General features: G+C 34.5%; 1 long non-coding RNA gene and 1 other non-coding gene across 6 annotated transcripts in view; one reads left to right on the plus strand and one right to left on the minus strand.

The window, feature by feature from the left end:
* Window positions 1–27,851, minus strand: part of LOC140611776 (uncharacterized) — a 40,810-nt gene extending 12,959 nt beyond the window's left edge. For 2 of the 5 annotated variants that reach the window (XR_012012988.1, XR_012012999.1), the window contains exons 1-3: window positions 27,574–27,851; window positions 24,371–24,530; window positions 7,920–8,000 (exon numbers count right to left, since the gene is read on the minus strand). This is a non-coding gene — a long non-coding RNA (uncharacterized lncRNA). Of the gene's footprint in view, window positions 1–7,919; window positions 8,001–11,345; window positions 11,494–24,370; window positions 24,531–27,573 lie in introns of all 5 variants that reach the window. The other 3 variants (XR_012012980.1, XR_012012983.1, XR_012013003.1) reach the window with 2 other exon arrangements.
* On the plus strand, window positions 15,553–15,692 carry LOC140623992 (U4 spliceosomal RNA). Its single transcript, XR_012023558.1, has one exon. It is a non-coding gene; the product is annotated as a U4 spliceosomal RNA (small nuclear RNA).
* Window positions 27,852–27,895: the final 44 nt, after the last annotated feature.

Below are 27,895 nucleotides of genomic sequence, written 5' to 3' on the forward strand. Positions count from 1 at the left end.
TAAATCTTATTTTAAGTGTTTTTTAAAATTTAAATTCAATTAGCCAACATATAATATTTTAAGTGTTAATGAATAAGAAAAATAGAGTTCCAAAACATATTGTACTACATGGCAGCAAAGGGACAGCTTCATTTAAGTCAAATGGACATATTACATGCCTGAAAATGACCTAAAGAAATATTTAGGATAAAAAGAAAATGAGAAAAAAAAAAGTTTTCAGATATAATTAATCAAACCTAGAACATAAGTAATTTTTCCAGAGATGAATAAATCAGGTTGATCTTTCAGATTAAAAATTTCACAATGTTTCAGTAGACATAGTAAGAATATAAATTTTTGTACCTGCTGAATTTTAAAGTTGTACTTACACATAAACACACATGAAAATACTATAAAAAATACCAAGTTGGAAAACTGTTGAATATAAAAATGAGTTACTAGTATAACAACACATTTTTCTTCTGCAATAATAAGTTAAATTTAAAAAGGAGAGCTTTGACATATAAAAGCTTATACTCAATGTTTTTGAAAGGTTATATTTATTTATTTGAGAGAGCCAGCAGAAGAGTGAGAGAGAATATGAGCAGAGGGAGGGGCAGAGAAAGAAGCAGACTCCCCGCTGAGCAGAGAGCCCAACATGGGACTCAACCCCAGGACCCTGGGATCATGACCTGAGCAGAAGGCAGATGCTTAATCGATTGAGCCACCAAGGCACCCTTGTACTCAATATTTTTAGACTCAATTAACTTGATTTTTAGAAATTTGAGCCAACAAAGTACATACTCAAATATGTAGATGTTCAGAAACATAATTTATGAATTTTTTAATAATTACATAAATTACTGAAAAATAAAGTGTTTATGAATTGAAAACTGATAACAGAAAAGGAGGAGCAATGAACATTAAAATGAATTGTCCATAGTTAAAGCTAAATAAAATTTAAAAATCAGGTTACAACTGAATTAAAAAAAAGTTTAAGGGACACCTGGGTGGCTCAGTGGTTGAGCACCTGGCTTTGGCTCAGGTCATTATTCTGGAGTTCCAGGATCAAGTCCCACATCATGCTCCCTGCATGGAGCCTGCTTCTCCCTCTCCCCGTGTCTCTGCCTCTCTTTCTGTGTCTCTCATGAATAAATAAAATCTTTTAAAAAAGTCTAAAAAATGGAAGACATGTAATTTAGAAATAATAATTAATACTGCTACAAGTTGTTTGATATCTAGAAAATACTAAAAAGGACAGTGTGTTGAATGGTTGAGAGACTGTGAGGCTGTAATTAGATAGCATAGTACAGAAGGACACAACGGCATAAGAGAGGTTCAGGAGCTATTTTTAAGTAGAAAAGATAATCTACACTGTATGTAAAATGTTTATTTCTCTTATATGCTTTATTGTATGAATTATCCATCCTATCCATATCATGATTGGAAGGAGATCTTCAGTTATTGTCAGTGTTATTTCTATATATAAGTAGTTTGGGATATTTACATTTAGTTTTACCTTTCTTTGTATTTCCTAAATTTATTATGGCCAATATATATTATTTTTCAAAAGAAAGATTATAAACATACTTGAAATTAATATATCAAAATATTTACCTTGGATATTAGCAGTATTAGAGACAAAAGGTATTCTCAATTAAAGTTAGGATTGTTTTGGTTGACATTAAAAATCTATTGTATAACTAGGTCAGAGCCCCATTATTGTTTTATAATAAAATTGACTGTATCAGAACATGGAATAAATTTTATTAGGTAATAAGGAATGTCAGTGTTTAATAGCAAAACCCTTTTTTCAAGTTATTAATCCAAAAAATTGGGTTATGGATCCACAAAATTTAAGAAACAGCTTAGGCAGTACTAGCTGTCTTAAGCTGTGAGGCTTTGCTTCTGAATCAACCACCATTATGAAATAAGGTGCTATTTTCATAAATGATATGTGGCCACCCATGTTTATTAATGCCAGATCATAACAATTAAAATTCATTTCTAGATGAGTAGGTCAAGAATGCTTACATGACAGGAATTTTATGTTTCGTGCTTAATATAAGCAGGACACATAACTATATATATATAAATTTACTTATTTATATATATGTATTTTTACACATATGTGGGTGCCCGTGTGTGTGTACTAAAATGGTAAGACTTGGATTCCTCTATGGCATTTGGAATTTTCATAATAGGGAGAACAGGGTGGCCCAACCTCCAGGGAGGAGAACAGAGATGGGTGGAATGAAAACCAACATGACAGCAGGAGATTAAAAAAAAAAAAAAAAAAAGGCATATGCAACCAGACCAATTAGCCTGATCAGGAAAGGGAAGGAAGCAGGTTAGGTGCAGGTCTTCATAAGGAAAGTTTTTAGGTGTGTTGGTTAAAAATGAGGATAGTGCAGAGTTAGGATAACCAGGTGGGGCTGAAAAAAGAGGACTGTGATTTACAAGGAGAGGCCTGGAGACAAATAAAAGAGGTTTGGCAACATAGTTGTGGTCATTAAAGCAGCTGAGCTTCATAAATCTGGAGTCTGCCAGGATCATTATTCAGAATTCCCCATGTGTAAATTAGTTGTGGACACGGAACTACCACATGTAATTATTTGTTAATAGTAGGCACATACACAGAAGAAATAAAACAGATTCAGTGCAAAATATGTACTTATTTCATTTTTAAAATAATTTTTTCATGAGAAAAAAGTTATTTCATGGAAATGAAATAGGGAAATTCAAAATCATAGCATTTACGATTCAAAATAAGATGTAAAATATCTCACAGTTAATGTTTATAGGTCAAGTATAATTATAAATCTAATTACTTTTAAATTAACTGAATATGGAGAAAATTTGTGAGGGAGCTCAAGACTATAAAGTTTGTTAGCAAATATGTCAAATATTACATATATTGAGAAAACTAGGAAGGTAACTCCTGATGGTATATTCCATAATACTATTAACTTGATGCAAAGTGGAAAACTTGAAAGCAACTGACAAAAGCGATTTTTAAGAGGGGGAGCACGGATAAAGTTGAAAGAACTTAATGGAGAGTCCAGCTGCTAACTCAAAGGAGGAAATAGAAACATTTCATACGTTTTGGCATCTTTCTACTCTAAGGTTTTCTGTATTTCAGCTGTTGATATTCCTAATCCATTTAGGGTTTTATTTTTTGGCAAGGTAAGAACAGAAAAAGACTTCATTGTGCCACTATAAACAAAGTTTAAGTAATTATATCTCAAAAGCTTTCCAAAAAGGATTTCTCTTTTCTGGACTTTCAAACTGGGTGTTGGAGAAAGCTTCCTGGTGTGGTATTTCTCAGTTTTCATTTTCACTTTGGCTAAGAGGCCTATTTTTGTTCTGTTTTTTTCTTATTTTGATAGGTCCAAGTTGGTTTCATTTTTTGAGGAGCTGATCACCCTGAAATTATTGCAGGTGCCTGAGGATTTGGTTTTGTCTCATGTTAGACAGACTTCAATATATGATACCTTCATTTATGCAGCAGATTTTTACTGGCTTAGCTTTGCTTACCCATTCTTTATGCATTCTTAGATAGTTTATCATTTATTTGATATGCTTTATAGATCCAAAATATTTGAAATTAATGAGATGTGTCTAGATTAGAGTTTGTTCTGAGTAATGCAAAGAAATAGGTTTCCAGAATTTACATCAACTCCCCTGAAAAAAAGTTTTTTTTTTTTTTCATATTTAGGAGGTTGTCTTATTTTTTTTAAAATCCTGGTCACATGTATTGTTCAACAAACTGTTCAACAAATCCACTCTTAATTTCATCAAGCCATAACTCTGAAATACATTCCTCATTTATCTTTATCATTTCCTTATTTGTTTTTTTAAAAGTTCACTCCCACTATCAAATCTTTTAGAGTTAATCTGATCAAAATTTGATAATTCTAATCAGTCCAGATTACTTATCATCTATGTAAATAAGTATACACTTTTATTTCAGTGGGAAGATATTACTATGGACATTTTATTTTGGGCAAAGGAGAACTGATAAGGGCACATTCTTTGTTGTTAAAATTTGTTCCACTAATACAATTTTGGAAACAGAGAGTAGATTCCCATGTCAGTTGTGATTATGACAATTAAAAATAAGACTGATCTTGATATAGCATTCTTTCAGGAGACGGACTGGTAAAAAGCATCACCACACTAATGCCAGAAAGAAATCTTCTACAGGAAGAATGCCTCTGGTCACAAGCTGATGCATAGGTATCTTTAGCTTGTACTTTCCACTAATATAAGTTACGTTTATTTAATGATTAATAAAGCACTTCCAGAATGCTTTTCCTATGTTAACTTAAGTTAATCTTCACAGTAACTCTATGAGGTAGAAATATTAATATACAAAGACGAGGAAACCAAAGCATAACAATGGTCACAGAGATAGTGAGTGTGCAGCCATCATTTAAACTCAGGCAACGTGGCACCAGGGCTTAGGTCATCAAATACCTCCTATATAGCATCTGAAATTGGGTTCTGATGTCAATGAACCATAGTCCAAGAAAAGCCACTGCCATCCACCTCTTTCATTCTTAGAGAAACTGCTTAGTGTTTGAGGGTTCAATGATGGCTGGCAGGGGTTAGTTTTTCTACCACTATTTCCCTGTTTGCCTTTTAGAGCTGTGATAAGTAGACTTGCTTTTTAAGATACAGGTTCTAAGAGAGTTAGTTTGACTTGCCCATATATATGTTTGGGTAGAACTCAGATCGTTTTGTTTTGTTTTCTGTATCCCAGTTTTTAAAAATAAGCCTAAGGATCACATAATAGCATTGTCATTTCCTCATTGGTTCACCTCACTTGTAGGTTTTAATTTACATTATTTATATAATAAATATATGTACCCCTGTATTCCAACTAGATATTAAACTTTTTGTCTTCTATTATAACTGTGTAATATTACAAAGATAATCATTTCTAATCCTTTGTATCTATAAATAAGAAACTTAAGTCCAGAAGGCCTATATAATTTGTATGTGGCCCATAGTTATTCAGTGACCAAATCAGGATACAACTCATCAGGGCAGACTCTAGGTTAGTTCTCTTTTAACTATAAAATACAGGTGCTGGCAAAAACACTTAAAACTATAAAAAAATAAAGATAAGCTTCACTTATTTAGGCAACATAACTTTGAAATTCAGCTTAAGAGAGAATTGATAAGAAAAAAGTCATATTCTAAACAATTTGAGTAAAAATTAATATGCTATATTAAAATGTATCTAGTATTAATACTGTCATCAGAGAAAATGTATTAATGACACAATTCGTGAAGCTTACGCCAGCAAGAGAAAACACTTTGGTTCATCATCTGATCACGTTCTTAGAGTGTGGATACAATACTCAGTACACATTTGTTTTACAGTTGATGTTTGTTTGAACTATCTGCTCTGATTACTCACACGTTGGCAGGAAAACCATTCATACATAAGAATTAGAATGTGTTTTAGATTCAGACAAACCTTGATTAGAATGTTGGCCATTTCGTGTAATTTGTGTGACCTTGGCCAAATTACTTAAATAAGGACTCAATTTCTTTGTCTTTGAAGTGGAGATAATATTGTACATGATAGTTGCTCTCAGTTAAATATATATTCTGCTTAACACTCTCTGACACATAGTACATAATTTAATAAAAACATTTTATTATCTTTGTTGTTGGTATTAAGTGCTCAATAAACAAATGTACTGCAAGTTTTTCTCAGGATTGTACTAGAGAATTTAAATCAGCAGGCAAGTACTTTTTCCTTTTAGTTGTATACATAGTCTTTTGGGGGAGAAGGCTGTGAAGAAAGTGGGAGTTAGTGTAAAGAATCCTAAGTAAGTAGTTAAAGCTAGACATTTGAAATATGCTCTGGGAAGGTACAAGACTAGAAAATGTGTAAGTTTTCATTCAAGGTGTTACAAAGTAAGTTTATGTAGGAAAATAAAAAATACTACAAGAAAAACTGCTAACAAGTAAGATTTCTAAAAAACTTTCAAAATAAGTGCTAAGCGAAGCTGTAAGCAGGATAATCAGATCTGAAGGTAGATCACTTAGAATGGTTTTATGCAGAAGTGATTTGTGAGCAAGCTGTAAGCAAAGATGCAATGAGTAGAGAAGAATGGAATGGACTTTCCAAATGTAAAAAAAGGGCTTTTGAGGACACTTAAAATTGTGAGCTGACAAATTCAAATTGTGCTGACAAATTTATGGATAACTATAAACATTTTTCTTTGGCTGAAACAGAAATTCTTGCCTAGGAGTTAGAAAAGCATGACCAATGGTTAAAAACAAAAATCTGCTATTCATTTCTCAATCATAAGAAATAGTGGACGAACACACAGTACTAGGATATGTAATGTCTTTAAGATTTTAGGCAGAGATGCCACTGATAGAAATAGTAACATAATTCCAATGTTGCATTAATTACATATTTTATTTATTTTAGACAGAGATAAATAGCATCATCAGAGGGAGGAGCAAAGGGAAGAGAATCCCAAGCAGATTCTGTGCTCAGCGTGGAGCTCAATCTCATTACTCTTGAGTTCAATCAGCGAAATCAAGAGTCCAGTGCTCAACAAATTGAGCTGCTGAGGTGCTCCCCAATATTGCATTATATAAAAGATAATTTCACTTAGGGAATATGTGATAGTCTTGAATCAGATCCACCATTCAGTTGTTAACTTTTGTTAACTGTGCTAGTAGCTAAGATGATTTTGGTGGTCAGAGTTGGCTTCTTCTTTGCCTGTGATGCTTCCTTTTGCATGCCGTAAATGATGGTTTTGGTTTTACGTTTCATACCAAAGGTGTATTATGTCTTAGCTTATAAATTCACTAGGTGGTCCAATTCATAAGAAGCAAAAGCAAGTTCTTGTTTGTACAACTCTAATTTCACTTCTGAAGTAATTTTATAATGACAGGTTGTCATTCATACAAGGTAAAAATTTTAGAAGCCCATAAACCATTGATTCACTGATGAGTATTTCCCAGTTTATCCTGAGAGGTAAAATACATAGAGTGACTTTTAAATTAATCACAATACGTAAGATGTAGAGTTACCTATTTAAGGATATCTATAATTCCCCTGTAAGGAATGTCTCTAGTAGTTAGCCTGACTGCTGTGAGCAGTGCTATCTTAACTACTATGTTCATATGTTTGTCCCCGCCACTGTAAGACATGGCTGAGCACAGTTTAGGCAGACTTTCATCCTTCTCTGTCTTACTCCACAATCTAAATATGCACTGAACTTATTTCAAAAGCAATCATTTGGTAGAAATTTTAATTTGCACAATAGGCAAAAGTTGTGTCAGTGACCAGATTCCATTGTATATACTGGGCAAACACTTTCTTTTGAAACAGAAAATATGAAAATGTTTTTCCAATAAAAATTTCTTTTAGAATTGCTTTTATTGAGTTAAGATAATTTAAGCCTATTTAAGCCTACCATATAAGGCCTGCTGAATATATATATATATATATATTCATGCACTTCATAGAACAGTGTAATTGCAGATGGAGGCAATACAGTCCTGTGAATGTACAGACAGACAAGTGTTCAAATCTTGCATTTAAATGACATTTTCAGGACGGCTGGGTGGCTTAGCGGATTGAGCATCTGCCTTTGGCTCAGGGCATGATCCAGAGTCCCGGGTTCAAGTCCCACATCGGGCTCCCTGCATGGAGCCTGCTTCTCCCTCGCCTGTGTCTCTGCCTCTCTCTGTCTCATGAATAAATAAAATCTTTAAAAAAATAAATAAATGATATTTTCAGTACATGAATCTACATATGAATCTAGAATTATTTAAACTACCTAAACTGTTTTTCTCCTCCTCTGTAAAATGGAGACCAATAGAAATGCAACTTGATTTAAAGTTTTCCATATGATAGCTATTGTCATCATCATCACCAATATTATTATTGTATATGCTACCTATATCCTTCATTATTCTGCAGCATCTTGTATGCAGCTCTAGTTTAATTCTTATCATATTGCTATGTCTGTTTCTTCTCTCTGAAATAAATACAGAACATAATGTAGATGCATTGGGAAATTTGCTAATTGAATAAAAGATGTGAGGTAATATAAATCTATCTCTATATTATATGTATGTATATATATAAATCATACATATACATATATATGTATATATATGTATGTGTATATATATATAAATCAAGTAGTGAATATGTCTTCTTACATTGACTATAAAGGTGCAAACATAAACAAAAACTTTTTATAACTGAATATATACTCTTATTTAAAAGAACTCTAAAACTGGTAGGCTAATAACAAATAGTATTTAGGTTTAGTGCTGCCAAATTGTTATATTCTCATTAACTATGTTTAGCATCATATGTAAAATGATTCACTGTGCTTTGCTAACTTTAAGCATTTTAAAACATGATAAAATTTGCTTTTTTTTTAAAGTAGTCAGTACCGATGCATATGTATAGACAGCTGAATAAAGTAGAGAGAAAATCACTGAAGTAAGAATGACTTGGATTCAAATCAAATTTTCTAACCTTGACATATAAGGGAATGAACATGAAGTACAGAAGAAAGGAATAATAAGAAACAATAAGGGAAGGTTGATGCAAGTACATGAATTGGGAAAAGGAAACAAAAATGGGAGGAAAAAATTAACAAGGGAGATCAAGTTCAGGTGGGATTGAATTTAAGATATGGGCAGTGAAATTGTAGGAAAAACAGTGAAAATAAGAGAAGATATATTTTTCTCATTTTATACAAAACCACTGTAGGCAACTAGCCTTTGTAAAGAGGGATACAAAATTCAAATCCAAGAGGAAATCAATTTATGCTGTTTTTGTCCCTTCTGGGAAACTGACAGTGAGATACAAGAGAATGACATTTGGAATTTTTGTGTGAAACAGTAGGTTTGGGAGTAGTTGGTTCTTTTTTTGGCAGAGATATTAGTCTTTGAATATAGCAAAAGAGGTCCAGACACTGCATGAGAGTAAGGAAATTGAAGGAAGAGGAAGAAATCCTGAGGTGGGAGGTGAGGAGGCAGTAGAGCCATGTGTTCATGTAAACACCCTCTATTGCACTGATGCAGAGATTATATATGTCTACCCTTGTGTGAAGGATGCTTTGAGGGGAAACTCAGGAGATAGGAGCTGAGTTCCACATTTAGGATAATTCAGTAGAGTATCAGACCAGCAAGGTAAGGACTGTGTGATGGTCCATAAATGATCAAATATAACCAGCAGTGATTATTAAAAACACTAGTCCACCACAGATGAGATAGACTTTCAGCCAATCATACTGAACGAATCTAAAAAGACAGCAGGGTTGACATCCAGCTTAAAGGGGTTGGTGGTTAAGTACACATAGTAAGACTCACATGGTGTGAGTCAGCTGTTTCTAGAGATGAATTAGTTATTCAAACAAAGGAAAGCTGATTTCTTAGAAGAGCATCCTAATTTTGTTTTTCGCCATATGGTAATAGTTGTGAGTAACGTAGTTAACCTCTCCAAATTTTTAACCAGTTCATCTTTTCTAATCCCCTTTTGCTCAAGAACCTGGCTTTAGCCACTGCAAGAAGATAGTGAGGTGACTTCCTCCTGCCCTATGCAAAGTGTCAGCAGAGACTCAGCAAATAGTGGTTACTTCAATCTCTCAGGGAATTGGGCTCACAAGGGAATTTTGTTTTCAGAGACAATTCAGCTTGTATATATTTTTCTAAATGGCTGTACTAATGGACAGAAGCTTCCAGTGTAATTGATTTTGTTTGTTTAGATTTATTTATTTATTTTAGAGAGTACAAAAGAGAGGGAGAGAGCATGGGTGGGAGGGGTAGAGGGAGAAAGAGAGAGAATCTTAAGCAGACTCCCTGCTGAGTGTGCAGCCTGATGGGGAGCTCAATCCAATGACCCTGAGATCACCCCCCTGAGCTGAAACCAAGAGTCAGATGCTTAACTGCAAAAAACAGGTGCCACTATTGTATTTGAGTTCGGAATTTCATGTGACCTTATGCCTGTAGATGGTATTTGGGGGTACATTCTGTCCTAGATATGTGTACCTGCTTTTTGTTCTTAAAACAAATTGGACATAGTGGCAGGAAATTCCTCTATAAATCAGTATTCACCTCCAACGGACAAAACCTGAATGATGATATAATCATTTTTCTAAAACCTTAATAACCTTTAAAACTCTTGCCACTGGCTGTCCAGAAATTCTCATGTGAGCCAATTTAAATGAGATTATGGTTAATATGTCTCCATTTTTAACAAGAAACATTTTATTGGAGTATATCATGTATACCGAAAATGCACAGATCCCAATTATCACAAAGTGAAGTGACTCACTTCTCTTTCTCTATATATGTCAGTATGTATCTGGTATATAAAACCATTCTTTCTTGCCGAATACAATAAAAATATAATTATGTATTTTCTCCCAGAAACAATTAAAATGTATTTGGTGTGGGAAATTAAGTTTTTTTTTCCTTGCCTCTTGATGAACTGGGAACGCTGGCTAAGACTCTCCACATTCTTATCTGTTTATTCTTTGGTATTAAAATACCTTCAGTCATTTTTAATGGTAAATACAGTTTTAATTTAGTGGTTCTAACTTTATAGTCCTAGAAAATAATCAAAACTGTGAACTAGCTTTAGCATTTGAATTTTTTCCTTTCCTCATGGCCAGGGACACCATGGGGAGAGTGCCTCCCTGTTTTTCTTTTTTCTGCATTTAGTATATCCTTCTCTGTACTGCTCTGTAACTGCTTGTTCTCACCTTATGAGATCATCAGGTTTAAGGCTCAGGGTAGGAGAAGTGGAGAGGGGAGGGTATGGTCTTCCTAGCAGCAGGTATATGTGATTTCTGACTTAGTCTTCCATGGTATTTCCTGGGTCCTTTAGGGTGCCCTCTCATCCGCCCACTCCTGCCACAACTCTGCATAGCTGGGATGCATGTCTTCCAGGTGAGTATTCTTTCTGCAGCCCTAGTTTTTCCTGCAATCCATATGCCGCAGAACCTTGGGCTTTCAAGGGAAGTCTCTACAATGGCCTTAGGCTCTCTTTCCCGTACATTCTTACACCCGAGTTGGGAGGGTTTACTTCCCAAATAGCCTCTCCCTGCCTAGCTGCCTCAGGGCAGTAACCATGTCCATGGTTCTTGTCATCCTTTTGGAGTGTTCCACACAGCAGCTCAGGGTGCTCTCGTAAACACTGGGGATGACTCTCAAGCTACCTGATGAACCTCGTCAGAGCTCCTGTGAGTGGACGTGAGGCAATGGCAGGGGATTGGGAATCACAGCATAGGAGATACACTTTTCAAAAGGGAAAGAGCAAAACCAAACCAAACTCTTTCCACAAACTCTCTTTTTTATTCTACCTTCTATCTCTGTCAGGAGTCCCAGTAAGAAAGGTCTTCCTCCCATAAAACAATTCGCAGATGCTTATTTTGAAAGTTTTCATTTTGTTCTGTCATCTTACTTGCTTGAAACCTCTATTGTATCATGAGTCCTTGATGTATTATTATTCTGTGGAACAGATATGAATGTGTATAACAGTGATAAATATGATTTTTATACAGTACCTATTCTTCTTTACTTCCCTAAATATATATTATGATCACTTCCTCTCTGTTAATAAATACTCTTCTTTCATAAAATTTTAATGGCTGTAGATTATTCCTTTCTATGAATGCACCATATTTTATATGAAATATTTCCTACTTTATACAAACTGCCTATGATTATTTCTCCCCAATTTTTACTACTGTTAACAAAGTACTACTAACATAAACTCTTCATGGAAACATTCATATTTATTTCCTTAGGATAAATTCTTAGAAAGAATTGCTGAGTCAAATGTATGCACATTTTTAAGAGTTTTAGTATATATTGCCAAATTGTCCTCTGAAAAGTTTGTCTCAGCAGCAGTGTATAAAAGTTCCTGTCTAATTTACACTTGGCAATAATGCATATGTAATTTCTTTAGTCTTTCTCAGTTGATGAATAAAAATTAAATCTCACTGAGAATTCATTTTTATTACTGGTGAGTTTCAAACTATGTATGTGTATATATACATGCATTAGACACTTTTATTTGATAGAAAATTGCTCATTTCTTTACCCATTTTTATTGGCACATTAATTTTTTATTTATTTCCGTTTAAATATTAAGGACATCAAGACTTTGGCTTACCCTATCAGTCAGAATCCAGTCAAAAACAGAAACCACTTTGGCTATTTCAGAGAATTTAATACACGAAATAGGGTATAAAGTTTTGGAACCTCTGAAGGAACCAAAAAGAGAAGGGAATGTTAGAGGAATTAGAAGGATGATAGGATATTACCCTGAGATGAGAAAGCCATGAATGCCCCTGAGCAGGAGCCATGAGCCTGCACCTGCTGCTGTGTGGTTGTAGGTACAGCTGCAGCAGCTCCAGTTCCAAAGTGGCACTGACACTGCTGGGGAGAGACCTCAGAGAGGGAATTCTTATTTGGGCTGGTGCTTCCGCTTCCATGGCTGCTGGAGGCCATGATTATCTCCCTGTCACTAGCCCTAGTGCCAAGGCCACCAACTGCTGCCGCTTTCAGAGCCAGACAATGAACATGTATTTTCCTTCTCCCTACCTCTTAATATCAATCATCTATCTTTCACTGACAAAAAGTTAATAAAAAACCAGCTAGTTAAGGAGTCTAGGGAAAGCAGTTTAAGGTGTCTAGCTGTAGAGCCACAAGGCAGCATGTAGAATGCAATGACCAATGTGGGACCAAGAGACAAATGACAAATAATGTGTATAATGTTTATACATGATATTTTCCAGGTTGTCATTCACTTATCTTTTTGTACTATAATGTCTTGTGAACAAACAAAAGTTCTGAATTTTATTTATTAAAAATTTTTATCATTTTCTTCTGTTTTCTATCCTTGGTATTTTGATTAAATATATTCTATGTGTAATTACACAGGCAAGTATAAATACATAAATATATATATATATGTCCCCTAATATAAGCTTAAATATGCTTAAAAATTTACATTTAAGTTTTAATCCTTCTGACTTGATACTGTATGTAGAAAAAGCCAAAGGACTCCACCCCAAGTTTGCTAGAAGTCATACAGCAATTCGGCAGTGTGGTAGGATACAAAATCAATGCACAAAAATCAGTGGCATTTCTATACACTAACAATGAGACTGAAGAAAGAGAAATTAAGGAGTCAATCCCATTTACAATTGCACCCAAAAGCATAAGATACCTAGGAATAAACCTAACCAAAGAGGTAAAGGATCTATACCCTAAAAACTATAGAAAGCTTCTGAAAGAAATTAAGGAAGACACAGAGATGGAAAAACATTCCATGCTCGTGGATTGGAAGAATCAATACTGTGAAAATGTCTATGCTACCCAGGGCAATTTACATGTTTGATGCAATCCCTGTCAAAATACCAAGGACTTTCTTCACAGAGTTAGAACAAATAATCTCAAGATTTGTGTGGAATCAGAAAAGACCCCCAATAGCCAAGGAATATTAAAAAAGAAAACCAGACCCAGTGGGGATCACAATGCCAGATTTCAAGTTGTACTACAAAGCTGTGATCATCAAGACAGTGTGGTGGTACTGGTGCAAAAACAGACACATAGATCCATGGAACAGAACAGAGAATCCAGAAATGGGCCCTCAACTCTATGGTCAACTAATATTAAACAAAGGAGGAAAGACTATCCACTGGAAAAAGGACAGTATCTTCAATAAATGGTGCTGGGAAAATTGGACATCCACATGCAGAAGAATGAAACTGGACCATTCTCTTACACCAGACACAAAGATACACTCAAAATGGATGAAAGATCTAAATGTGAGACAAGAATCCATCCAAATCCTAGAGTAGAAAATAGGCAACACCCTTTTTAAACCTGGCCACAGCAACTTCTTGCAAGACACGTCTATGAAGGCAAGAGAAACAAAAGCAAAAATGAACTACTGGGACTTCATCAAGATAAAAAGCTTCTGCACAGTGAGGGAAACAGTCAACAAAACTAAAAGACAACCTACAGAATGGGAGAAGATATTCGCATATGACATATCAGATAAAGGGCTAGTATCCAAGATCTATAAAGAACTTAATTAAACTCAATAGCAAAGAAACAAACAATCCAATCATGAAATGGGCAGAAGACATGAACAGACATTTCTCCAAAGAAGACATACACATGGCCAACAAGCACATGAGAAAATGCTCCGCATCACGTGCCATCAGGGAAATACAAATCAAAAGCACAATGAGATCCCACCTTACCCCAGTGAGAATGGGGAAAATCAACAAGGTAGGAAACAACAGATGTTGGCAAGGATGTAGAGAAAGGGGAACCCTCTTGCACTGTTGGTGGGAATGTGAACTGGTGCAGTCACTCTGGAAAACTGTGTGGAGGTTCCTCAAGAAGTTAAAACTAGAGCTACCCTATGACCCAGCAATTGCACTACTGGGGATTTACCCCAATGATACTGATGTAGTGAAACACCAGGACATCTGCACCCCAATGTTCACAGCAGCAACATCCACAATAGCCAAACTGTGGAAGGAGCCTCGGTGTCCATCGAAAGATGAATGGATAGAGAAGCTGTGGTCTATGTATACAATGGAATATTCCTCAGCCATCAGAAACGACGAATACCCACCATTTGCTTCAACATGGATGGACCTGTTATACTGAATGAGGTAAGTCAATCAGAGAAGGACAATCATCATATGGTTTCAGTTATACAGGGAATATAAGGAATAATGACAGGATTATAAGGAAAGGAGGGAAAATGAGTGGGAAAAATTAGCTAGGGTGACAAAACATGAGAGACTCCTAACTCTGAAAATGAACAAGGGGTAGTGGAAGGGGAGGTGGGCAGGGGGAATGGGGTGACTGGGTGAGGGGAATGAGGAGGGCATTTGATGGGATGAGCACTGGGTATTATACTATATGTTGGCAAATTGAACTTCAATACAAAAATTATAAAAAAGTTTTAAACCCTCTACTTATTCTTCTTTCTATATTCCTTTTATTTTATTATTTCTTTCTGCAAGTGGTAAACTAATTGTTTAAACATTCTTTATTCAATAATTAAATCTTTCCCCAACAATTATAAATTCTACCTCCAGAAAACCGTCTAATTTGCTGGCTCTAATTTCTCTCTTACAATTCTTTTACCACCCTCTAACCAAGCTTTGGCTGATCTCTCAAGGCTGTTAATTTTTTATCATGAACACGAACCCTATTGACCTTACTAAATTCAAATTTCAATTCTCAGTTCTTGTCTTACCTGCTGCAACACCATTGTTTGAAACACTGATTACTCATTCTTCCTTCTCTTAGCTCACCAGCTGTACCTTCTCAGGCTCCTTGACTTGTTTCTTATCTCCTACACTTCCTTTTTTTTTTTTTTTTCCAGGACTTTTTTTTTTTTAATTTATTTTTTATTGGTGTTCAATTTACTAACATACAGAATAACCCCCAGTGCCCGTCACCCATTCACTCCCACCCCCCGCCCTTCTCCCCTTCCACCACCCCTAGTTCGTTTCCCAGAGTTAGCAGTCTTTATGCTTTGCGCAGTGGCAGTATCGTAGCCAATGAGGTTTATCCGAGGCGCGATTATTGCTAATTGAAAACTCTCCTACACTTCTTAATGTTTGAGTTTCCTAAAGCTCAGCTCTTAGAAGTCTTCTCTTCTGTTGCTACATTTACTTCCTTGATGACTTTGTTCAGTCTCTGGTTTAAATACATTTACATAGAGATTTATATTTACATTTCAAACTTTCCCCTACATTTCAAAATTATATATGCATATACCTATTTGACATTATCATTTGCATATCTAAAGAACATCTCAAGTATAACAAAGTAAAACCAATACCTTATCTTTGGTCCTAAATAGGCTTTTGCTATAATCCTTCTAATCTCTATAAATAGTAATTACATCGAGTTGCTTAGGACTAATGCCTTGGACTCATCTTAGCTTCTCTAACTTCTCTGAGAGCCCACATCTAGTCAATAATAATACACCATCAGTTTTCTACCCAAAATTTATCAAAAATTCACCAGTTCACTGCTATCATCCTAGTCAAAACCACCTGCACCTTTTATTTGGATTATTTCAAAGGCCTCTTAATTGGTCTCCCTGATCTCACTATTTTTCCTCTACATTCAATTCTCAGCACAATAACCAAATCATTGCTTTTAATATACAGATTGAACCATGTACTGCCTTCTAAAAGTAGCTTATTCCAAGGAAAATCTCTAGAATCCTTATGATATTCCTCAAGAACATTCACCGTGTCACCACACTGGTCTCACAGCCAAACATACTGGCTTTCACTTTTTTTTTTAGTCACAATGGTCCACTTGCCTGTCTTCAAATCTGCCAAACATACTCCTTTCAGAGACTTGCACTTTCCTTTGGTATGGAATGATCTTTCCCCACACATTCCTATTGTTCACTCCCTCAACCTATTGCTATTCCTATTGCTTTCCCCCATCCCATTCCTATTGCTCATTCCTATTGCTCACTCCCCCATCTTTCTCAGTCTTTCTCATAATTTGCTAACTGAAAGGCCTTTTTGATCATTCTATTTAAAAATGTTACCCCTTGGGACGCCTGGGTGGCTCAGGGGTTGAGTGCCTGCCTTGGGCTCAGGGTGTGATCCTAGGGTCCCTGGATCAAGTCCCGCATCAGGCTCCCCACAGGGAACCTGCTTCTCCCTCTGCCTATGTCTCTCACTCTAAATAAATAAAATCTTAAAAAAATAATAATAATTTTAGTCTTACAGGACATTGTAAAGATAGTGTGCAGGGTTCCTAACACCTCACACACAGTTTACCTGTTATTAACATCTTGCATTAGTACATTAATTTTGTTACAGTTAATGAATTATGTTTTATATATTATTAATTGAAGGCTACATTTTATTCAGATAGTCTTTATCTAATGTCTTTTTTTTTTTTTAATCCGAGAATTCCTCCAGGATACCACATTACATTTAGTCATCTTGTTCCATTAGGCTCTTCTTGGCTATAAAAGTTACTCAGACCCTTTTGCTTTTGATGACTATAGCAGACTGAATGTTTATGTCCTTGCAGAATTTATACGTTGAAATTCTATCCCCCCATGTGATAGTATGAGGAGGTGGGACCTACTGGAGGTGACAAAGTCTTAAGGGTACAGTCCTCAGAATGAGATTAGTGTCCTCATGAATGAGATCTTAGAGAGATCCCTTAATCCTTCTGCTTCTGAAAAGACAGTGGTCTATGAGCCAACGCTTGAGCTTCCCATGCCCAGATCTACTGGCATCTTGATCTTGTACTTCCCAGCCTCCAGAACTGTGAGAGATTGCTGTTGTTTATATACTATCTAGTACATGGCATTTCTGTTACAGCAGCCAGGAGAGACTAAGACAACAAACTTGACAGTTTTGAGAGGTACTAGTCAGATATTTTGTAAATTTCATCTTTATTGAAAATTTTCTGATTTTTTTTCCCAAGATTAAACTGGTTATAGGTTTTGGAAGGAATGCCCCATCAAGGGAACAAATTATCAGTATGACTTTTCACTCTGTTAATAAGCTTGATCACCTGGCTCAGGTCAGGTAGTGTTTGTCAGGCTTCTCCAATGTAAGGAAACTTTTTTTCCCTCTTTCAATACTATATCCATTGGAATAAAATCACTCTATGAAATTCATTTAAGAAGTAAAGAGTTATACTTATTCCACGTACTTGAGGGTGGAGCACAAAATTCTTCTGCATGGGAAATTTCCTTATTCTCTCCCATTTATTTATTCACTTATCTATATAAATATTAATGTATGCATATTTATTTTATACTAATTTATTCTGTTGCTCAAATTGTATTTAGGGCCATTGGAAGCTCTTCTATTGGTTCCTGCTTCCTTTTGATAGATGACACATACATGTTTTTATTCTTATTTTTTTGAGCACTAGTTTTCTGACACTGAAAGATGTTCTGGGCTCATCTTCTATATTCCTGCCTTACTCCTGGAACAGTCATTTAGTTCCTTCAATCCAATAATGGTTTTTAAACCAAGATCTGGGCACTTGGACTCAAGTATCCTTTATTCCTTCATTTATCAATAATTTCTTGTGTACTTTTGCCTAAACATCCTAGATGGATGTTAACATTATTAACTCAAATTAAAAAAAATCTATTAAAGTTTTCATTGATAATTACATATAATATGTATATATCGACTTGACTTACATTAATGTATTTATAATGCTGAGTAATTTCCTTCAGGACAAAATTTGTCTCTATTTACTAAAGTCTTCTTCGCTGTCCTTCAAAAACTTTACTATTCACTCGGATTTTTCCTTGTTAAGTTTTTTCTCATTCAAAAAAATTGTATTGCTATTGTGAATGGGTTCTTTTGTTCCATTTATGTAACTGGTCATTGTTATTATATTTATGAATATAATAAAATGAAACATATAACAAATGAAACTTTGCTAAACTTATATATTCTAGTATCCTTTTAGGTTATTCTTTGAATAAAGAATGATAATGTTGTAAACTCTTTTAGCTTTAATCTTCTGCTTTCTAATACTTATATTATCATTTCTTTATGGTGATAAAACTTCCAAGAAATATTCAATATAATACTGAGATTCTTTTCTTCTTATTTGTGTTTAAAATTCACTAAAAATAAGATACTAAAATGAAAGCATGGGCGGGGGGTGGGAGTGAATGGGTGACGGGCACTGGGTATTATTCTGTATGTTAGTAAATTGAACACCAATAAAAAAAAAATAAAATAAAATAAAAAAAAAATAAAATAAAATGAAAGCATGCTCTGATTTGGTAATAGAATCTTGTCAGTCTATGGTAAAAAAAAAAAAAAAAAGACTTACGCAGTGATGGACACTTCAGATGTAAATCTGATAATATGTTAGCAATTTTAAGAAATCACCTAGAAGAGGAAATGTCAAAATGCCATAGGACCTATTTCAGGTAAACTGATACCACAAAAACTTTATCATAGTCATTACAATTCTAAACCACACATCAGTTTTCATCAGGACACTACAAATGTACCTATACGTTCTCTCTATTTAAACCTGTATATAATAATTGGGTTTATAACTTTCTCTTTAACATAAAAGGTACCTATTCTTTTCAATGTGGAAATCATAAAATATAGTAATAAAGATAAAACAAGGTATGGGACAAGTTTACTAGAGATTTAAAATGAAATCATATCATTGTTGATATTTTTTTCCCTAAAAATAGTTAAAGTGCATACCTGCTTAAAATAATTTTAAATTTGTTTTCCTTTACTTTGCTATTAGTAGATACATTTCTCCAAAAAAGATTACTAAATATTTTGCTCTTATTTTAAAAATGCATTTGTAGGGCATCAGGAAGGCTTGGTCCATTAAGCATCTGTGTTCAGCTCAGGTCATGATTCCAGAGTCCTGGGATTGAGCCCCACATCAGGCTCCTTGCTCAGCAGAAAGTCTGCTTCTGCTTCTCCTTCTGCCTCTGCTCCTTCCCCTAGCTCACTCTCTCTCTCTCTCTAAAATAAATAAATAAAATCTTTAAAAAATAAAAAAATATAAAAGCTCATTTGTATTCTTTGTTTGTTTTTCCTTAAAACAGAGGCAATTAAAGGCCTGATGACCCCAGAGATTATGATGGAAGACGTCTATTTTTTCCAGAGGTATTAGAGTTCCTAATGGTTTAACCTGCAGAAATATGGACAGTATAAATAATATACACTGTAATGAAAGCTAATAGTTACTGCTGACTTGCTCATTATGATACTGAATAATAATCCTTGGTTTGTAATTATCACCTGACAAAAGGAGAATTTACCAATTAAGATTAGTTTTTTTTTTTTTTTTAAGATTTTATTTATTTACTCATGAGAGGCAAACAGAGAGAGAGAGGCAGAGACACAGTCAGAGGAAAAAGCAAGATCCATGCAGGGAGCCCAATGTGGGATTGATCCTGGGACTCCAGGATCACGCCCTAGGCCGAAGGCAGGCGCTAAACCGCTGAGCCACCCAGGCATCCCAATATTAGTTTGTGCTTAATGTCAATGTTGAATCTTGGAGAAGAATCTAAAGTAGGAGTGGAAAGGATTTTTTTCTGAGTTGTTCATTTTTTTGACAATATAGACTTATCAAAATTAAGTACTATTTCACTCAACAAAGTACAACATCCGTTCATGATAAAAACCTTCAACAAACAAAGTAGGTTTAGAGGGAACATACCTCATATAATAACAACTATATATGAAAAATCCACAGCTAATATCAGCCTCAGTGGGGAAAAAACTAAGAGCTTTTACTCTATGGTCAGGAACAAGACAGGGATGTCCACTCTCATCATTGTTATTAAATATATTACTGGAAGTACTAGATGCTGCAATCAAACAATGACAACAACAAAATAAAAGGCATCTAAATAAACAAAAAAAATGAAACTTTCATTCTTTGCAAATGACATAAAAATCTATATGGAAAACCCTAAAGGCACCACCAAAAAACTGTTAGAACTGATACACAAATTCAGTAAAATTCAAATGATACAAAATCAACATGTAGAAATGTATTTCTATACATCAATAATAAAGCAGCAGAAAGAGAAATTAAGGAATTAATCCCATTTACAAATGCACCAAAAAGAATAAGATACCTAGGAATAAACATAACCAAAGAGGGGAAAGATCTAAATGTGAGACCTGAAACCAAGGGACTTAGAGAAGAATACTATACCCTCTTTAATACTGGCCATAGCAACTTCTTAATAGGTAAGTCTCCAGAGGTAACTTTAATACTGGCCATAGGGATCCCTGGGTGGCGCAGCGGTTTGGCGCCTGCCTTTGGCCCAGGGCGTGATCCTGGAGACCCGGGATCGGGTCCCAGGTCGGGCTCCCGGTGCATGGAGCCTGCTTCTCCCTCTGCCTATGTCTCTGCCTCTCTCTCTCTGTCTGTGTGACTATCATAAATAAATAAAAATTTAAAAAAAAATACTGGCCATAGCAACTTAATAGATAAGTCACCAGAGGTAAGGAAAACATAAGCAAAAATGAAGTTTTGGAATTTCAAGATAAAAAGCTTCTGTACAGTGCAGGAAACAATAAACAAAACTAAAAGCAGCTTTTGGAATAAGAGAAGATATTTGCAAGTAACCTTTCTGGTAAAGGGTCAGTATCTAAAATCTATAAGAATTTATAGAATTCAAAACCATAAAATGAATAATCCAATTGAAAAATGGGGATAAGACATGGCAGGCATTTTTTCTAAGGACCATCTAGATGGCCATGAAAAGATGCTCAACATCACTCATCATCAGAGAAATGCAAATCAAAACCACAATGAGATATCACCTCACATCACTGAGGAATGGCCAAAATCAGCAACACAAAAAACAACAGGTATTGCCAAGGATGTGGAGAAAGGGGAACCCTCTTGCATCGTTGGTAGGAATGCAAACTGGTACCATATGAAGTTTACTCAAAACGTTAAAAATAGAACTACCTTATAATCCAGCAATTGCACTACTAGGTATTTACCCAAAGAATATAAAAAAAGACTCACTCAAAGGGAGTGCCTCCCAATGTTTTTTTTTGTTTTGTTTTTTTGCCTCCCAATGTTTATAGCAGCATTATCTACAATAGCCAATTTATGGAAACAGCCCCAAGTGTCCATTGATTGATGAAATGATAAAGAAGTTGTGTGTGTGTGTATAAAATGAATATTATTCAGCATTAAAAAGAATGAAATCTTGCTTTTGCAACAATGTGAATAGAGTTAGAGAGTATAATGTTAAGCAAAATAAGTCAGAGAAAGACAAACAACATATGATTTCACTGATAATTGGAATTTAAGAAACATAATGGGAAAAGGGAAAGAAAAAAGAAAGAGGGAGGCAAACAAGAAATAGACTTTTAACTATAGAGAACAAATATGGTTACCAGAGGAGAGGAAGTGGGGGGATGGTTTAAATAGTGAGGGGCATTAAGGTGTGCACTTGTTGTGATACACTCCTGGTGTTGTATGGAAGTGTTGAGTCACTTTATTGTACACCTGAAACTAGAATTTAAATTTAAAATATTAAAATAAAAAAATTAAGTGCTACTTAATTCTATCTTTAATGCTGATCCTTGAATAAACTTTAAATATCATCTACTCTTAACAAAGATTATTTTAAAATAACAAAGATTATTTTAAGCCTTATATATACATTGTGATATATACAACAGGAAAGTTTATAAATAATATTAATATATTAATATATTATATATATTATATATTATTATATATCCAAAAATTATCCAATACATTTTTGTCTAAAGCTAGTGTGTCTTGGAGGATTTGTTCAGGCTGTCTTAATCTTTCTAGGCAATGAAAGGAACGTGTGAGTAATCAAGTTATGCTGTAAACCAAAGGTTGGCAAACGTTTCCATAGAGGGCCAGAATATAAATATTTTAGGCTTTGGTAGGCCATACCATCTCTGTCACAAGTACTGAACTTGGCCATTGCAGCATGAAAGAAGGCCTAGATGACACATAAAGAATAACTGTAACTATCTTCTTCAAAACATCATTGGGTACTGAAATTTGAATTTCATATAATTCTATGGGTCATGAAGTATTATTCTGCTTCTGAGTTTTTTAAACCTTTTAAAAATATGAAAACTATTCTCTCTATAGCTTATAGGCTATACATAAACATGAGACAAGATGAATTTTTCTCAACCATGTTTCCATTGTTTGCTGACCACTGATACAAACCCTTGAACACTGCCTCTGAGAAAAGAATTTTACCCAATAATTGAGTGACTGATGGTAACAGATCATCATGTCTTTCAAGGGATACCAGAAATCTGGTTCTGTTCATGTGTCACCATATTGATCTTCCAAAATGTTTTCTGCTTTCATTTGGAAATAATTTTAGAAACTACGTGGATTAGATCAGAGCAACGGAGGCATTATTTCTAGAATGCTGATCAAAATGTGTAACCTTTGTGTATGACAGGAAAAAAAACCCTAATATGTAAAAAGGATATCTTTTATTTTCTTTTTTCCCTCATTAGGGATCAATTTTCTACCTTGGAAGGTACAAAGAGCATTTCCTTGAACAGATGAGTGAATATATAAAAATTTCAGTAAAAAGAAGGTAAAATATAGTTCAAGTGACATGTCCAAGCATGTCTTCACTCTCTCTGCCTAAATTGTATGTCATTAAAGTTTTACCTCAAGAACAGAATAAGGTATGCTGGAATAACTCTAGTTTGGGGAAGACAGGGAGCTGCATGAAAGCATCAGGGCACATCAACTTTGAGGTAGGTATGAATATGATAGAGGAAGAAGTAGTAGAAAGACACATTGTACTTAAAACTTTTGTAGAATAATTCCTTAAAAGTATTCTAGAAGAACACAATCTTCTATATACAGTTGACCCTTTAATAACATGGGTTTGAACTGTGCAGGTCCACTCATACATGGGTTTTTTTTTTTACAGTACTATAAATATATTTTCTCTTAGGCTTTTAATAATATTTTCTTTAGCTTGCTGTAAGAATACAATGTACAATACAAATAATATACTAAATAAATGTTAATTGTTATCAGTAAGGCTTCTGGGTAATATTAAGCTAATAGTAGTTAACTTTTGGTGGAGTCAGAAGATATACACAAATTTTCAAATACATGGGGGCCAATGCCCCTAACCTCTGCATTCAAGGGTCAACTGTATAGTTAAAGTAGAACATTGAGGACAGAATGAAAGCTACTGATGGTCAGTCTTCCCTTTTGGTCTTTGAGGAATGCATGGTTTGAAAGCTTAAACCTAAAAAGAAAAAGTGAGTTCCTTCTTTCAGCTGGAAAAAAAAGCAGAAACATAAAATTTATATTGAGTAACTTAAAAGTTATTAAAAGTTTTCTATGCCTATGATACATTGATCCAAAGCGCTGATAAGACTCTAGTAATTGAAAATAAAACTAATTATTGGAAGTTATAAATTATCTATAAATTTTAAAATGCAAATTGTTTACCTGCCATTGGACATTGTAAAATGGGAAAGATTTATATATTGGCAATAGATTATGCTGTTATGTTTATTTTATCTCAGACTTACAGCATGAAATGTACACCCTGAAAATTCAGGCACAGTACATGCAGTATAATCAAATAAAATATGAACTATCTCTCATTGGTTAAATAATTAATTTTCAGATTTGATATAGTTTTGGCTTGTTTAACATATGCCTGGGGCTTATGTTGAGTATTTTGAATGTATTTGAATAATATGTGTTTTAATGTGTGTATACATTGAGTAAAATCAATAACATGTCTAAAATGTATAGTGCCATGCAAAATCCATAACTCAATATAATTGACCTGAAAATAGCAATTCCACATTTATCTTCCAAGCTGGTCAGCAGAGGACAGGATGAAAATGTCTACGGAAATGTTTTAATCAGTGTGCATTCTCCACCCAAAATTGTGGTTGGCTAAAGTCCAGAATGAGTTTCTTTGTCTTCTTCATATTTATCAAATGCTAAAGCAGAATAAAAGAGCAAAAAAAAATGACTTGTCATAGTAGAAAACCTTAAAATTAACTACCTTTGTCATTCTGAGGTTTTTCTAAGACCTCACATTTGGCTACAGAAAAGCAAGGTGGTTTCCATCTTTTCAAGACACAATGCAGTACGTTGTTCATTGGAACAGTTGGCCTGCCAAAATTCCTTGGCAAAGAGAAGCCTCTGGCCAGCTAACTGTGATATAATAAATGATCTGACCAGATTGTCAATGAATTGAGATCTGAAGTTAGAGCCGCTTTGGGGATGGAGAAATTAGTTATTTCTCTTCAACTCTTGCCCCTACAAATATGAAAACTCTGCAAAGTGTACCACAAACCTCCAGAGAATTAATACTGTAGCAAGTAGTGGTGTGTTTCTTATTTGTCTAATATTATGAATCATTTATTTATTTACAAGGGAATTTTTGTTATTAAACACTTATTATGTCTGATTTTAAATATACTACATGTTCATTTGGATAATATGACAAAGTTTAAAGACAAAAATAACAGCCATCCATAATTTCACTACCCACACATATCCACTGTTAAAATTTTGATAAATAGCTATTTTTTCTTCCTCTGCATTTGCAGATTATTAGTTGTGTGTATTACTTTGTATTCTATTTTTAACAGCTTCATATTATAATGTAAACATTTTACCAAGACATAAAAAATATCCTCATAAATACTATTTAAATATTTTTAAATATTCAATCATAAGAATTTTTGGTCATTTAATGTATCTATATACCAATGTATTCACACTTCAATATAAATTTTTTAATATCTAGATTTGCTCACAAACACTGCTTTTGTTCTCCACATTTATATTCTAAGATAACATAAAATGTAACCCTAATACATATGTTAAGGTGTCGCTATTTTAAATTTTTGTAGTTGCTGCCCTGGTAAATTTATTTTTAAAAAGGTTAAAACTGTATCAGGAATAAACTTTGATGGCCTCCTCTGAGAATCTGCATAGAACTAAAAGGGGCTTAGCCAATATATGAGGCATCTGAGTTTGTTTTGTGCTCTTTACGACATCTGTTTGGTGTGGACATGCTCTGCCTGAGTAGGGTTGTTTCATATCTGCTCTTCAGCAGAATGTTCTTCAGTTCTGTTCTGTCTTGGGTAAGAAAAGTTATTTAGATAAATTAAATTGTATAAATGTCTAGTGATTTTTGGATAGTATTCTGTAAAGATGTGATATGAGCTAACTACTCCTCCTTCTACTACTCTCATATTTTCTTTAATCATATGATATGTTTTTAACCCCAGTCACTAGTTCTCAGTTTTCCATAATTTTCAAACATCTCTACTAGAACTGTAATCTAGGATAAACATAAATATACTAATTCATTTACCAAAAGTTTAATAAATACCTAACAAATGACTTGGAAATTTGTAGACAATGAGAATACAGCAGTCCACATGACATTAAAAACTTTTCTCTCATGGAGCTGTTAACACATAGAGAAGGGAAGGGGGAAGATATGGTTCAAGAAAATATAAGCTGAGGGACGCCTGGGTGGTTCAGCGGTTAAACGTCTGTCTTTGGCTCAGGGCATGATCCTGGGGTCCCAGGATTGAGTCCCACATCCGGCTCCCCACGGGGAGCCTGCTTCTCCCTTTGCCTATGTCTCTGCTTCTCTCTGTGAGTCTCTCAGGAATAAATAAACAAAATCTTTAGAAAAAATATGTAAGCTGAAAAAATCAGATAGTGTCAAGTACTATACTGTTAATTAAAATGAGAGGAATTCATAACATTGACAAGATAGCTACTCAAGATTGTATGTTCAGAGAAGGCACCAATGAAAAGGTGACATTTAGTCTGAGATTTCAGTATCACAGAGGAGACAGCCTTGTGAAAACCAGAAGGCCCAGCCTTTCAGATAGAAGAAATAGGTACTGCAAATGTTACAAGGTAAGGAGGCGCCTGGTATGTTCAAGTAACATAAAGAAGGTTTGTGTGACTGAAGCTTAGTAAATTAGAGAACAAAAATGGAAAATAGATAATAGAGGAAAAAGAGAGATCAGATATGATATGAATAATAAGCTAGGTTGAGAATTTAGATTTCATTCCATTTGTATGAAGAATCTATTGGAAGCTTTTAGGCAGATCAATCATATGATATGAGAGCTAGCAATATAATTTTGTTTTCTTCATTATGGATGGCTTATAGGGACTTAAGAGTAGAGACAGGGGATTAAAGATATAAACTTCCAGTTATAAAATAAATAAATCATGAGGATGAAAAGTACAGCATAGGGAATATAGTCAATAATATTGCAAATAACTTTATGTGGTGACACATGATAACTACCTTTCTCATGATAAGCATTTCATATTGTACAAAATCGTCAAATCACTCTGTTGTGCACATGAAACTAATATGCCAATTATACTTAAAAATTTTGAAAAATTATACAAAGCACAAAAAAAAGTAGAGACAGGAAACTATTTACCCGTAGTAGTAGGCAACAAATACAAGAAAAAAGAGGATGGAGGATGGCTTAGACTTGTGTTGCAACTGGGGGGATGGAGAGAAAAGGACAGATATGAGGCATGTATTTGAAGACAGAAGATGAACTAATGAATTTGACCTAGAAGGAAGATGTGTTTTGGCCAAAAATATTGGTAATTTGTGTGATTTTTTTCCAGAATGGAAAAGACTGAGAGTAGAGCAGGTTTGGAGAGATAAATCAGTTTGTTTTGGACATGCTAACTTCTAGATGTCAATATGCTACCTGAGTGGAGATGTTGAGGCCACTTTAGATAGAACTCTGGAAAATTGAGGACAGAAAAACTGGAAATAAATACTTTGGAATTATTTTTTGATAAATGACATCTGAATACATGAAGTAAGATATGTTATCTACTACAATCAAACCTCATTCAAAATATTCCTCTAACCTCCATTTTATGCCTTTATTTTTAGTTTGTTCACTACTCACATAGACAACACATCCAATACCTTATCTTCAGATATTTGGACTTTTCAATACCAGTGATCCTTACTTTGTCACTTATTCTCACAGCTTCATCTTGAACCTTGGCTCAGGGATGACTCATCATTTCAAAGCTCTTACACTTCTGACTTTCCTCCATAACTACCAAGCAAGATCCCAACTCAATCTCAAATCTACTCTCTGTGCCACTATGAAACACCAGCTAAATACTTCTGCCATAAAAACACTTCAGCATGTTTAAAGTTTCCCTCTCTTGTTTCAGAGATGTTTTTAAATGGATCATACAGGATTATTGTGTCTATGTGTAACAACAACAAAAAAAACACCTTGAAATAAAATGTCATAAATGAAAATTGTTAAAGTTTTAATCA

This window comes from Canis lupus, chromosome 2, assembly GCF_048164855.1.
Source record: "Canis lupus baileyi chromosome 2, mCanLup2.hap1, whole genome shotgun sequence".
Classification (NCBI taxonomy): Eukaryota; Metazoa; Chordata; class Mammalia; order Carnivora; family Canidae; genus Canis; species Canis lupus.